The following is a 13,441-nucleotide window of genomic DNA, read 5'->3' on the forward strand; positions in this document are numbered from 1 at the left end:
CGAAGGTTTTAGGGTACTGTCAATCAGTACGACCAAGTCCCTTTCCTGTTCGCATTTTGCTAACTTCACCCCCAACATCCTGTACTCATGTTCCTTGTTTTTCTTTCCTAAATGCATCACCTTGCATTTGTTTATGTTAAAGTTCATTTGCCACTTTATCGCCCACGTTTCCAGCTGGTTCAGATCTTTCTGGAGGTCCTCGCAGTCCCCTAGAGAGCCAACCGCCCGACATAGTTTTGTATCATCTGCAAACTTTATTATATTGCATGTTATTTCCTCTTCCAGGTCGTTTATAAAAATATTGAACAAGATAGGCCCAAGAACCGAGCCCTGGGGCACGCCGCTAGTCACTTTCTCCCAGTCCGAGAAATTCCCATTTATGCTAACCCTTTGCCTTCTGTTTTCAAGCCATTTGTCAATCCATCTGTGTACTTCCCCTCCTATTCCATGGCTTAGTAATTTCTTCATAAGTCTTGCATGAGGGACTTTGTCAAACGCTTTCTGAAAGTCCAAGTAAATTATATCCACTGGTTCTCCATTATCTATCTGTTTGTTTACTTTCTCAAAGAATTGTAGTAAATTTGTCAAACATGATTTCCCTTTCCTGAAGCCGTTTTGACTAGCCCTTATTAGATTGTGGTCCTCCAAGTGTTGTACAATGTTCTCTTTAATTATTGTTTCAATTATCTTCCCTGGAACCGATGTGAGGCTCACAGGTCGGTAGTTTCTTGGATCCCTTCTTGAGCCTTTTTTGAAAATTGGAATGACATTTGCTATCCTCCAGTCTTCTGGTATATGCCCAGTTCTAATTGACATGTTAGCTACGGTTTGTAATAGTTCGCCAATTTCCTCCTTAAGTTCCTTTAATACTCTCGGGTGAATTCCATCCGGTCCAGGGGACTTGTCGCTTTTTAGTTTGTCAATCTGAAAGTAAATCATGTTCACTGTTGTTAGGCTTTCCTCTGCGCCCCCGTTGAAAACCTTCCCTGTGTCTGGCATTATTGAAGTGTCCTCATTTGTGAAAACTGAGGCAAAGAGCGAATTTAACCTATCAGCAACCTGTTTGTCCTCTTTAATTGACCCTTTCTTTCCATGTTCGTCGAGAGGGCCCACTGCCTCTCTTGCTGGTTTCTTTCCTTTTATATATCTAAAAAAGGGCTTAAAGTTTTTGTCTTCCTGCGCTATCTTCTCCTCATAAACTTTTTTGGCTTCTCTTACCACTTTAAGACACTTTTTTTGGTCCATTTTGTGACAGTTCCAGGCTTCCTTTGTTTTTTCTCGTTTCCATTTTTTAAACGAGTTCCTCTTCTCCCTCACTGCGTCTATTACCTCTTTGGATAACCAAGCTGGTTTACCATTGTTCTTTTTACGCCTTCCTTTGGATATCCTCGGAATATGTAGATTCTGTGTTTCTGTGATGGTGTTTTTCAGTAGAGACCATGCTTGTTCAACTGTTTGGATGTCTGCTGTGCCTTTCTTAAGCCGTTTTCTAACCATAGTTCTCATTCTGTCATAATTTCCTTTTTTGTAGTTAAAGGTCATGGTTTTAGTCTTGATTGGTTTCCCCTTACCTGTGTCAATGGTAAAATTGATCATATTGTGATCGCTTGTTCCTAGAGGGACCGTAACTTCTACATCTGCCGCCCTTCCAGCAATGCCATTTATGACCAAGTCCAGGATTGCATTTCCTCTTGTTGAATCTCCTACCATTTGTTCAAGGAAGCAATCGCCTAACATTTCAAGGAATTTTAACTCCCTGCTGCAGTTTGACGTTGCCAATTTCCAGTTGATCCCCGGAAAGTTGAAGTCCCCCATGATCGTTGTATTTCCCGATTTACTTCTATGAATAATTTCCTCCATCATTTCATTGTCTGTTTCCTCAGTCTGTCCCGGGGGTCGATAATAAAGTCCAATTTGTATATCTGCTTCTTTTCGTCCAGGAATCTTTATCCAGAGAGACTCTAGTTTACCATCTGCTTCTGTATCTCCTTCTCTAACAGACTCTATTTCTTCTTGGACATACAGGGCAATACCTCCCCCTTTTTGCCCGACCCTATCTCTTCTATATAGTTTATATCCTTTCAATGCCGTGTCCCATTCATTCTCTTCTTTCCACCATGTTTCTGTTATTCCTATGATATCGAGATGTTCTCTACTTGCTACTTCTTCCAGCTCGCCCATTTTGTTTCCTAAGCTTCTGGCATTCGTGTACATACATCTAAATCGCGCTAATTTCCTGGATTTACTAGTTCCCACATCCTCTTTTGAATCCTCTTTTGTATCTATTTGATCCTTTATATCAGCTTTTGTTGTATCATCCTGATCTTGCCCTATATCAGTGCAGTTGCTTGAAGTTACCTCCACAGGATATCCTGGTGTCCGGGCCATCGACCGGTTGTCGACTGTCGGCTCTCCCCTGATCTTTAGTTTAAAGCCTTCTCAATGGATTTCTTTATGTTCTCAGCCAGGACCCTCATTTCCTGCTTGGCGAGATGTAGTCCGTCCTTTCTATAGAATCTGCTTCTTCCCCAGAATGTTGTCCAGTTTCGCACGAAGTCGAAACCCTCCTCTTCGCACCAACGCCTCATCCAGGTATTCACAGCTCTCAGTTCATCCTGTCTCCTTGCATCCGCTCTCGGTACCGGAAGAATTTCCGAGAAAGCCACTTTCACCTCCCTGACCTTCAACTGCCTTCCAAGTGAGCGAAGCTGGTCCTTCATTTCTTCCCTGTCATACTTCCGTCCGCATATATCGTTGGTTCCCACGTGGATAATCACCGAAGTATCCTTTCCTCCTGCTCCATCTAAAATCCTAATGATCCTGCTGGCCACATCCTTCACTCTTGCTCCAGGCAGGCAGGTGACCATTCTATCCTCTCTTCATCCCGCAATGTGGCTGTCCACATTTCTTATTATAGAATCTCCGACTATAATCCCGATCTTCTTTAGTTGGAGGTTCCTCGGGGGTCTTAAGTCCGTATCCTCGTTGTAAGTCATATCTTCTGTCATCTGCGTCATATCCTCAGATGGTCTATCGTCTGTGCTGATTGGATTGGTGACCCTTTCTTCCTCAAATATTCTTCCCTCCTGGGTTGTTTGGATGCTGCTCTCAAGCCCTGGGGTCTCCACAATCTGTTGGTGGGCATCCTCAATGTATCTTTCCAATTCTTCAATCGCCTCACTAGTGGTAGACTCCACCATCAACCTCTCCTGTGTGCGATTCGCCTCTTTATTGATGAGAAGTTATTCCAGTTCCTTCATCGTTCCCTCCAGCAGCCAGACTTGCTGCTTCAGGCTTTCCAGCTCCCTGCACCAGCTGCAAATGTATGCCATAGTCCCCGAAGGGAGGTACTCATACATACTGCAACTAATCTCGGCCACAGAGGAGAGGAATTTTAGATTCTTTTCTGTTATTAATTTGGAATGCAGTTTCAAGTTTATTCAATTATTTGATTAAACGCTTATTCTGAGATACTAAGCATTGTACAATAATAATTAAAACATTATCAGTCGTATGGGAAGACAAACAATTTTTTAACGTACTTGACTTTTTTTTATTTTTTAAACTATAAAGACACAATAGGGAGGGAGGGAAGAACTACAATATTTATTAAGAAAAGATACAAAAAAAGGAAAGTACATTAGGACGGGGAAAGGTTAAGAGTTGCTGGACTTAAATCGGATAGTCAGTTGAAGGCATCTTTAAAAAAGAAATATTTTAAACTATTTTAAAATTTCTGTAAGTTGTGTTTAACCCAGAACTGCGTACTGAATTGACTAATCCATAAGTGAGATCTTTGAGAGAGAATGTAAATGATTAAAATTTTATGTTTAAACAGTTTTATTGATGAAAGCAGCAAAACAGCAACAATTGGTTAATACCAACAGCAAAGTGCAGACACAAAGAAGGAAGTGAAGAACCTGCCAGTGATTTCATCCATCATTTTGCTGAATAACAAAGTAGAATCCCCCCTTCCCTCAATACTCCCAACCCTCCTCCCCCCCTTCTCCACCACAAGAAATGATCCAGAGGATTACGGGTGGACACAGGGAAACGGTCTCAATAAAAATTAAAAAAAGCTGGAGGGGCCTGTACTCTTATGGCCCCTCCACAATGAACAAACAACCTACCCATACATATCCCGGTTGAAACTTTTATACATTCATTTGAGAGCGGCATACTGTCCCACGCAACAGCTATCAGCATTCAGTAGTAATCTATGTCCCCTCGGAGGCAAGGACTGCAGGTAAACATTCCAAATATGCAGGAATTTTCTTTGACACCCTGGATGCCCTTCCACCAACATTGTACCCAGGCTACCAAGATATGCACTTGATTCTGCCATTTCTAGAAGGATGGTGGATCTGGGAAATTTCAGGATTGCAAGATAGATTTACATGCAAGGAGACACACCTTACGACACAAGAGGCAGGCCCCTTTAGGCAAACCCGCAAAGGCTCTGGGCAAGTGTAAGCTCATCTGCACCACTGTACCCGAAATTGATTTCTCCAATAGAGAATGACACGGTGACAAAATTCATCACCGTTCCCGTCCCCGCGGATAACCGCGGGATATAATCCCATGTCATTTTCTAGTGTCTATTTCAACCTCAGTCCTTCTACACCTGCATTCATCAAAGCAAAGCTTGTGAGTCAGTGGTTGTGGCCATTCATACTCTGATTCTTCCCTCTCTCTTTAAAGAATGACATGAAGATGGTTATCCGCGGGGACAGGGACGGTGATGAATTTTGTCACCGTGTCATTCTCTATTCTCCAACAAAGATTGCAAATGACGTTGAATTGCTGTCCGAAAACACTGGAAAAGTCAACACCCCCAAAAGGAGTGAGAGAAGGTATTAGGTACCCTATGACATTTGATATAGAGGGGGGACTTGATATCACCTATTATCCCAGGGCAAGCAGGCAGCATATTCTCACATGTGGGTGACCTCCAAGCTAACCAGAATGGAATGGTGAGAGTGTTGGCAATTCAGGAAAATAAACTTTGTAATACCACCTGGCCAAAGATGCCATCCCGTCTGGACCAAGAATCAAGACAATAATGAGAGGTGAATGTATGAACCGAGGGCCAAGTGGCCGTCTTGCAGATTTCCTCAATAGGGGTAGATCTAAGGAAAGCTACAGAAGCCACCATGGCTAACTTTGTGGCTGTGACTCGACCCTCTAGATACAGTGCAGCCTGAGCATAGCAGAACGAGATGCAAGCAGCCAACCAATTGGAGATTTTTCTCTTGGAAACTGGATGTCTCATCTTGTTTGGATCAAATGAGAAAAAGTTGAAGAGAAGATCTATGTGGCTTAGTCCTTTGTAAGTAAAAAACCAAAGCACACTTGCAGTCCAGAGTATGAAGAGCTGTTTCTCCAGGATGAGAATGAGGCTTGGGAAAAAACATTGGAAGTACAATGGATTGATAGAGATGAAATTCTGTAACAACTTTTGGTAAGAATTTTGGATGAGGGTGGAGTACTACCTTGTTGTGATGGAAAACTGTGAAAGGTGGATCCGATACTAAAGCTTGTAGCTTGCTGACTCTGCGAGCAGACGTGAGAGAGATAAGGAAGACTACCTTCCAAGTGAGATACTTCAGATGAGCCATAGACATTGATTCAAATGGAGGCGTCATCAAGTTAGCAAGAACCACATTGAGATCCCACACCACTGGAGGTGGTTTGAGCAGTGGTTTGACATTGAAAAAACCTTTCATAAATCTGGAAACCACAGGATGAGCCAAAAGAGGTTCCCTTCTAGAGGCTGATGAAAAGCAGCAATTGCACTGAGATGGACTTTAATGGAAGTTGATTTGAGGCCAGAGTGACATAAATGAAGCAGATAATCCAGAACTGAAGACAAGGAGGTAGACTGAGGTTCCTTGTGATGAAGAGCACACCAAGCGGAAAACCTAGTCCATTTCTGGTTGTAACATTGCCTTGTGGTAGGTTTTCTGAAAGCAGCTAAAATGTCTTTGACAGATTGAGAAAATTGTAGGTTGGAAGTTACTTTGCGAGATACCAGGCTGTCAGATGTAGAGACTGCAGGTTGGGATTAAGCAGAGAACCCAGGTTCTGTTAAGCAGAGATGGAAAAACTGGAAAAAGTAGTGGATCCCAGAAGTAGAATTGGAAGGACACTCTCTTGGAGGGTGATCTGGTGGAATCTGAAGAAATTGAAGAGAGTAACCTTCCCTGATAAACATAAACATAACATAAAAACTCACTTGTATACGCAAATACCATTAAGATCTATGTGGTTCACAGAGATTAGCAATACAAATGAGTAAACATCCAATGTCTAACTTTCAAATTCGTATCAACAATTTTGACATGCTTTAAAGACTCATCTTTTTATAGAATCTTTTGGAAGTGTAAATATGTGAGTCAGATCCTTAATCCATGAGGCTGCCTGGAAGGACAGCAGTCGTTCCTGGAATTTCTTATATTTACATCCCTTTGCAGAAGGAAATGAGAATAGTGAATGAGATTTTCTAGAATTATATAAGCCAAAATTAGGGATGCCTAGCCCACCCTGCAACCAAGTACCCTCTAGAAGAGAAAATCAAAGATATGGTTTACGTCTCCCCCCCCAAACAAAATTGGGCGATCAATCGATCCAACGCCCTGAGGTCTTTCCGCAGAAGCCATAGGGGCAACAATTGTAACATATATAACCATTGTAGAAATATCACCATGCGGATAAACGCTATTCTCCCTAACAAAGATAGGGGGAGATCCTTCCAGCAATCAAGCTGTTAGTTCTGTGTTGTAGCGCTTGAGAAACATTAACTGAATAAAGCCTCATAGTCAAATTAGGTAGCTGAATTCCCAGATATCGAAAGGACCCCTCCGCTCAACGCAAAGGGAAGGAAGGTCCCCATGAGTTTTCAAGTCCAGGGATGACGGCAAGGTCTCTGATTTAGCTAAGTTTAGGCTAAAACCAGCAAAATCTCCATACTCTCTAATTTTCTCCAAGAGGGCCGGCAATGACTTCCAGGGGTTTGTTATATGAACTAAGATGTCAAAAGCAAATACTGCTAATTTAAAACTGCCTTCCCCAATTTGTATCCCCGCAATATCCGGATTGACATGAATATCCCTAAGCAAAGAGTCTAAAGGTACAAACAACAAAGGAGATAAAGGGAAATCCTGCCTAGTTCCCCAAAAGATCTCAAAAGAATAGGACCTGCAGTCATTAACAGAAAGGATCGCCTGAGGAGAAGCATTGGACGCCTTAATAGCGGAGACAAACCACCCTTGGAATTCATTTGTCCTGTGTAGCATATAGGAAGTCCCATCTTACCCTATCAAATGCCTTTCGCATCAAAACTAATCAATAGGGACGGCAATCTCTTCCAGGCACGATATTCCAGGGATGTTAAAATACGGCGCAGATTCTTCGCCACGGAACAGTTTTTAATGAACCCAACTTGGGAGTCATGTGTAATAAAGGGAAGTACATGAGCTATTCTATTAGCCAGAATTTTTCCAACAGCTTAACCTCAAATTTGAGTAAGGAAATGGAACGGTAAGATTCTGACCTAGTAGGGTCTTTCCCTGATTTAGGAAGAACTATGATTTGGGCTACATTCACCATTATATTGAACATATCTGTAAGAGGACGTACTTTATCTGATTTCATCAATTTGTAAAACTCGATCCGGAATCCATCTAAACCAGGCACCTTCAAGGTAGAACTCTGCCCAATAACTAACTCCACCTCCCTTTCTTGAATAGGCGCTTTCAGGAGTTCCCGCTGCTGATTCATCCGAGAAGGCAAATTCAAACCATCCAGATAGAAATCCCCTAGAACAGGGGTGTCCAACCTTTTGGCTTCCCTGGGCTGCATTGGCCAAAAAAATGTTTCTGGGGCCGCACAAACACCCAAACGTTGCAGCAAGACAGAGGAGGGAGCCGGCAAGGTGGTAAACACCTGGGGGCAGCAGAGGAAAACACTGCATCGCCCTCGACCGGGGCCACACAAAATACTTCATGGGGCCGCATGAGGCCCTTGGGCTGCAGGTTGGACACCCCTGCCCTAGAACATAAGAGATGCCGCTGTTGGGTCAGACCAGTGGTCCATCATGCCATCAGTCCGCTCACGCGGCGGCCCTTTTGGTCAAAGACCAGTGCCCTAACTGAGACTAGCCCTACCAGCGTATGTCTTGTTCAGTAGGAACTTGTCTAACTTTGTCTTGAATCCCTGGAGGGTGTTTCCCCCTAAGACAGCCTCCGAGAGAGCGTTCCAGTTTTCCACTACTCACTGGGTGAAGAATTTCCTTACGTTTGTACGGAATCTATCTCCTTTCAACTTTAAAGAGTGCCCTCTCGTTCTCCCTACCTTGGAGAGGATGAACAACCTGTCCTTATCTACTAAGTCTATCCCTTTCAGTATCTTGAATGTTTCGATCATGTCCCCTCTCAATCTCCTCTGTTCGAGGGAGAAGAGGCCCAGTTTCTCTAATCTTTCACTGTACGGCATCTCCTTCAACCCCTTAACCATCTTAGTCGCTCTTCTCTGGACCCTTTCGAGTAGTACCGTGCCCTTCTTCATGTATGACGACCAGTGCTGTACGCAGTACTCCAATTGAGGGTGCACCATGGCCCGGTACAGCGGCATGATAACCTTCTCCGATCTGTTTGTGATCCCCTTCTTTATCATTCCTAGCATTCTGTTTGCCCTTTTCGCTGCCGCCATACATTGCATAGACGGCTTCATCGACTTGTCAATCAGAACTCCCAAGTCCCTTTCCTGGGAGGTCTCTCCAAGTACTGCCCCGGATATCCTGTACTCTTGTTTGAGATTTTTGTTACCGACATGTATCACTTTACACTTATCCACGTTGAATCTCATCTGCCATTCCCCGAGCCTGATTATGTCGCATTGTAGATCTTCGCAATCCCCCTGCGTCTTCATTACTCTGAATAACTTCATGTCGTCCGCAAATTTAATCTCCTCGCTAGTCGTACCTGTGTCCAGATTGTTCATAAAGATGTTGAAGAGTACGGATCCAAGCACCGAGCCTTGCGGCACCCCACTGGTGACGCTCTCCCCTGAAAGTCCCACATCCTTTGGAGCCAAGTACAGTCAAGCAGAGAAGTCCCAAAAGATGGTACAAATCACTGTGTCCTTAGTCACCAGGCGGGCTCTGTCACCTTGCAACGCTAATATTTTTTTCCTTCCTTCCGCTGGGCAATTTAAGCGGGCCAATAGCTTACCACTCCAGTTACCATATGCATAACAACGATACTTATCATTTATTGCAAGGATTTATGGGTCCTTTGATGTAATCTCTCATTCAAGGCTACCTGAGTGGTCAAGAAGATTGTCGATTGACAGCTGTAGGAGAACTCCCATAACAGCGACATTCTATCACCAACTGTCGAGAGAGCCTCAAGATTTCTCGATCTCATGTCCTTCAGGTATGGTTAGCTTAACTAATGATTGCCCCCGCCCCTCAAGAACAGCCTTTGCCGCCTCCCAATATAATACCGGGTCTCTCTCATGACAGCGGTGATGATACTGGTAGTTTTTCCAACAAAGGGCCTGAAAATTGGGGTCCTTATGAAGGCACAATGGATATCGCCAACATGGAGCATCCGAGCACTCGTCTCTCCCCCCTCCACTCCATCCACACCCAGGCATGATCGGAAATTGCATAATGTCCGATCTCCGCCTTCTCTACCACTAAGAAAATGTCACGAGATACCAATAGATAATATGTTAAACAAATACTTCTGTTCTAGTGTTCACAGAAGAAAATCCTGGAGAGGGACTGAGATTGTCTGGCAAAGTTACATGAGAAAATGGAGTAGATTCTACGCCGTTCACAGAGGAGAGTGTTTATGAGCAACTTGAAAAACTGAAAGTGGACAAAGCAATGGGACCAGACGGGATCCATCCCAGGATACTATGGGAGCTCAGAGAGGTTCTGGCAAGTCCTATTAAAGACTTGTTCAACAAATCTCTGGAGACGGGAATGGTTCCTGGAGATTGGAGGAGAGCGGATGTGGTCCCTATTCACAAAAGTGGTCACAGGGATGAAGCAGGAAACTACAGGCCGGTGAACCTCACTTCAGTTGTTGGAAAAATAATGGAAGTGTTGCTGAAAAAAAGGATAGTGTACTTCCTTGAATCTAATGGGTTACAGGATCCGAGGCAACATGGCTTTACAAAAGGTAGATCGTGCCAAATGAACCTGATTGAATTTTTTGATTAGGTGACCAGAGAGCTGGATCGAGGACATATGCTAGATGTAATTTACTTAGATTTCAGCAAAGCCTTTGATACAGTTCCTCTTAGGAGGCTGTTGAACAAACTTGAAGGGCTGAAGTTAGGACCCAAAGCGGTGAACTGGGTTAGAAACTGGCTATCGGACAGACGCCAGAGGGTGGTGGTTAATGGAAGTTGCTCGGATGAAGGAAAGGTGAGTAGTGGAGTCCCTCAGGGTTCGGTGCTGGGGCTGATCCTGTTCAATATGTTTGTGAGTGACATTGCTGAAGGGTTAGAAGGAAAAGTGTGCCTTTTTGCAGATGATACCAAGATTTGTAACAGAGTAGACACCGAAGAGGGAGTGGAAAATATGAAAAAGGATCTGCAAAAGTTAGAGGAATGGTCTAGTGCCTGGCAATTAAAATTCAGTGCAAAGAAATGCAGAGTAATGCATTTGGGGATTAATAATCGGAAGGAACCGTTTATGCTGGGAGGTGAGAAGCTGATATGCACGGACGTGGAGAGGGACCTTGGGGTGATAGTGTCCGAAGATCTAAAGGCGAAAAAACAGTGTGACAAGGCAGTGGCTGCTGCCAGAAGGATGCTGGGCTGTATAAATAGAGGCATAGCCAGTAAAAGAAAGAAGGTGTTGGCCATTGGTAAGGCCCCACTTGGAGTATTGTGTTCAGTTTTGGAGACCGTATCTGTCAAAGGACGTAAGAAAACTTGAAGCGGTCCAGAGGAGGGTGATGAAAATGATAGGAGGCTTGCGCCAGAAGACGTATGAGGAGAGACTGGAAGCCCTGAATATGTATACCCTAGAGGAAAGGGTGAGATCTGACAGGGACAGGGGAGATATGATTCAGACATTCAAATACTTGAAGGGTATTAATGTAGAACAAAATCTTTTCCAGAGAAAGGAAAATGGTAAAACCAGAGGACATAATTTGAAGTTGAGGGGTGGTAGATTCAAAGGCAATGTTAGGAAATTCTACTTTATGGAGAAAGTGGTGGATGCCTGGAATACGCTCCCGAGAGAGGTGGTGGAGAGTAAAACTGTGACTGAGTTCAAAGAAGCGTGGGATGAACACAGAGGATCTAGAATTAGAAAATAATATTAAATATTGAACAAAGGCCAGTACTGGGCAGACTTGCACGGTCTGTGTCTGACCATTTGGTGGGGGATGGGCTGGGGAGGGCTTCAGTGGCTGGGAGGGTGTAGATGGGCTGGAGTAGGTTTTAATGGAGATTTCGGCAGTTGGAACCCAAGCACAGTACCGGGTAGAGCTTTGGATTCTTGACCAGAAAAAGCTAAGAGAAAAAATTTTTTAATTTTAATTGAATCAGGTTGGGCAGACTGGATGGATCATTTGGGTCTTTATCTGCTGTCATCTACTATGTTACTATGTAATCCAAGACATATGAGTAAAATCTTTTTCCATAGGATGAAGTGTCCTCCATACATCTGTTAGATCCAACAACAGACAAAAAAAAAGATAAGTCCTTAGGTTTCCCCCAAGAACCAGATTGAACCAGATTGAGACGTCGATGGTTGATCCAACTCAGGGTCCCAGGCTATATTAAAATCTCTCCCCAGCATGAGTGGTAAAGTCTCCTGAGCTAGTAGGCGAGTCTGCAAGGACATGTAAAGAAGTGGTCAGTATTGGGAGCATATATGCTTCCCAGCAAAATGTGTCTCCCAGCCAACTGTGCTTTACAAAGAATATATCACCCACCACTGTCGGAGACCACCACCTGGATATTCACCACTATCTCTTTGCGGAAGAGAATAGCAGCCCCACATTGCTTTCCCTGTGCAGGTACCGCCATACAAGTAGCTACCCATTCCCTCTGCAGTTTTAGCATGCTCAATGTCTGTAAGGTGTGTCTCCTGCAACATCACTATATCAGCCTTCATACGTTGTAGGATCTTCCCATGTTTGGGCAAATTTATGCCTCCCACGTTCCATGTCACAATTTTAACCATTTAAAAATAAAGCAAAAGCCTTATCTACAAACAAGGAAGAAATGGAAAATCTTTCCAACAGGTGCCATCCCAGCCATGGTCTCTGTGGGTCAAACCAACAGGATTGTAAACCACAGAGAAGGAGCTGTGCACGCCACATCTTATACAACAACAGCAATGTCAATATATATTTGTTACCTCTCAGTGGATGTGATATTATTAATATCACCAGGATACCCACCCCAATCCATCCCCCTCCTCCCACAGTCCACCCCTCCCCTACCCCCCATGTCCCAAACACCCAGAACAAGACCATTTGGACATGGGAGGGGCCAGTCCTGTAATGGACTGGCCACCCAGACATGGCAACAGAACAGTTGGATACCTTAGAGGGCACTGCTGTGTATGTCACATAAAGGATGCCTGATAAACATCTCACCAGAACTCTTATAGGTTATGGTGAGCTCCCCTAAACCCACTATAGCTAACTGTCTACAACCGCAATAGTCCTTAAGGCTGCAGGTGGCACCTATATGGTAGTAGGATAGAGTTTTGGGGGATTTTGGTGGGCTCACATTTTCCACATGAATATAGTGCTAGAGTGGTTTATGGGACTTGCTACTCCTATCTATGATTCACTAGCCCACCCACCAGGCTACTTAAGACACCTAGGCTTTACTAGACCAGGTTTTGATGTTCTGGAGACGGGTATGCACGTTTGTATTCAGATCTCTGTGGATGTGAGAGGGTCCGTGAGCACTAGGGGAGTGTTGGAGTGTCTTACCTTGATGCATGCAATAGTCATCTGGTCAGTTTGTGCACCTTTTGTGGCACTTAGATCTTTCTAAAACAGGTCTAGTTTCAAACGTGTAAGTTCTGGCCTGGATGTCTTGCAAAATGTTTGATTATCTCAGCAAGATATCCATGTCTAACCTGCCTTTGATACTGCCCAAAGCCCATCTATAACATGCCTCCACTATACCCACCCATCTTGTACTCTGAATGTACAGAAGCTGGAACACCTCGCTAGATGTACAGAAAGACGGTTTTAATTATGGGCATTTGGACATCTCTTTTCAGCAATACTTTTTAATACTTTTTCTTATTTTATGTTCTCCCCTCCTCTTCGTTCAAACCTTAAATGTCTCTCTTTACTATAAACATTGTAGTTCTTCCCCCTTTCCTTATGTTTTTTGGGTTTTTTTTGTAAGTCTGTTTACATCTATGTAAGGCTGTTGTATATATTTTATT

At 43.7% G+C, this 13,441-nt stretch overlaps 1 protein-coding gene across 5 annotated transcripts in view; it reads left to right on the top strand.

The window, feature by feature from the left end:
- Positions 1-13,441, top strand: part of SLC38A7 (solute carrier family 38 member 7) — a 154,248-nt gene that overhangs the window by 42,521 nt on the left and 98,286 nt on the right. The window lies entirely within an intron of this gene.

Source organism: Geotrypetes seraphini, chromosome 4, assembly GCF_902459505.1.
Source record: "Geotrypetes seraphini chromosome 4, aGeoSer1.1, whole genome shotgun sequence".
Taxonomy (NCBI): domain Eukaryota; kingdom Metazoa; phylum Chordata; class Amphibia; order Gymnophiona; family Dermophiidae; genus Geotrypetes; species Geotrypetes seraphini.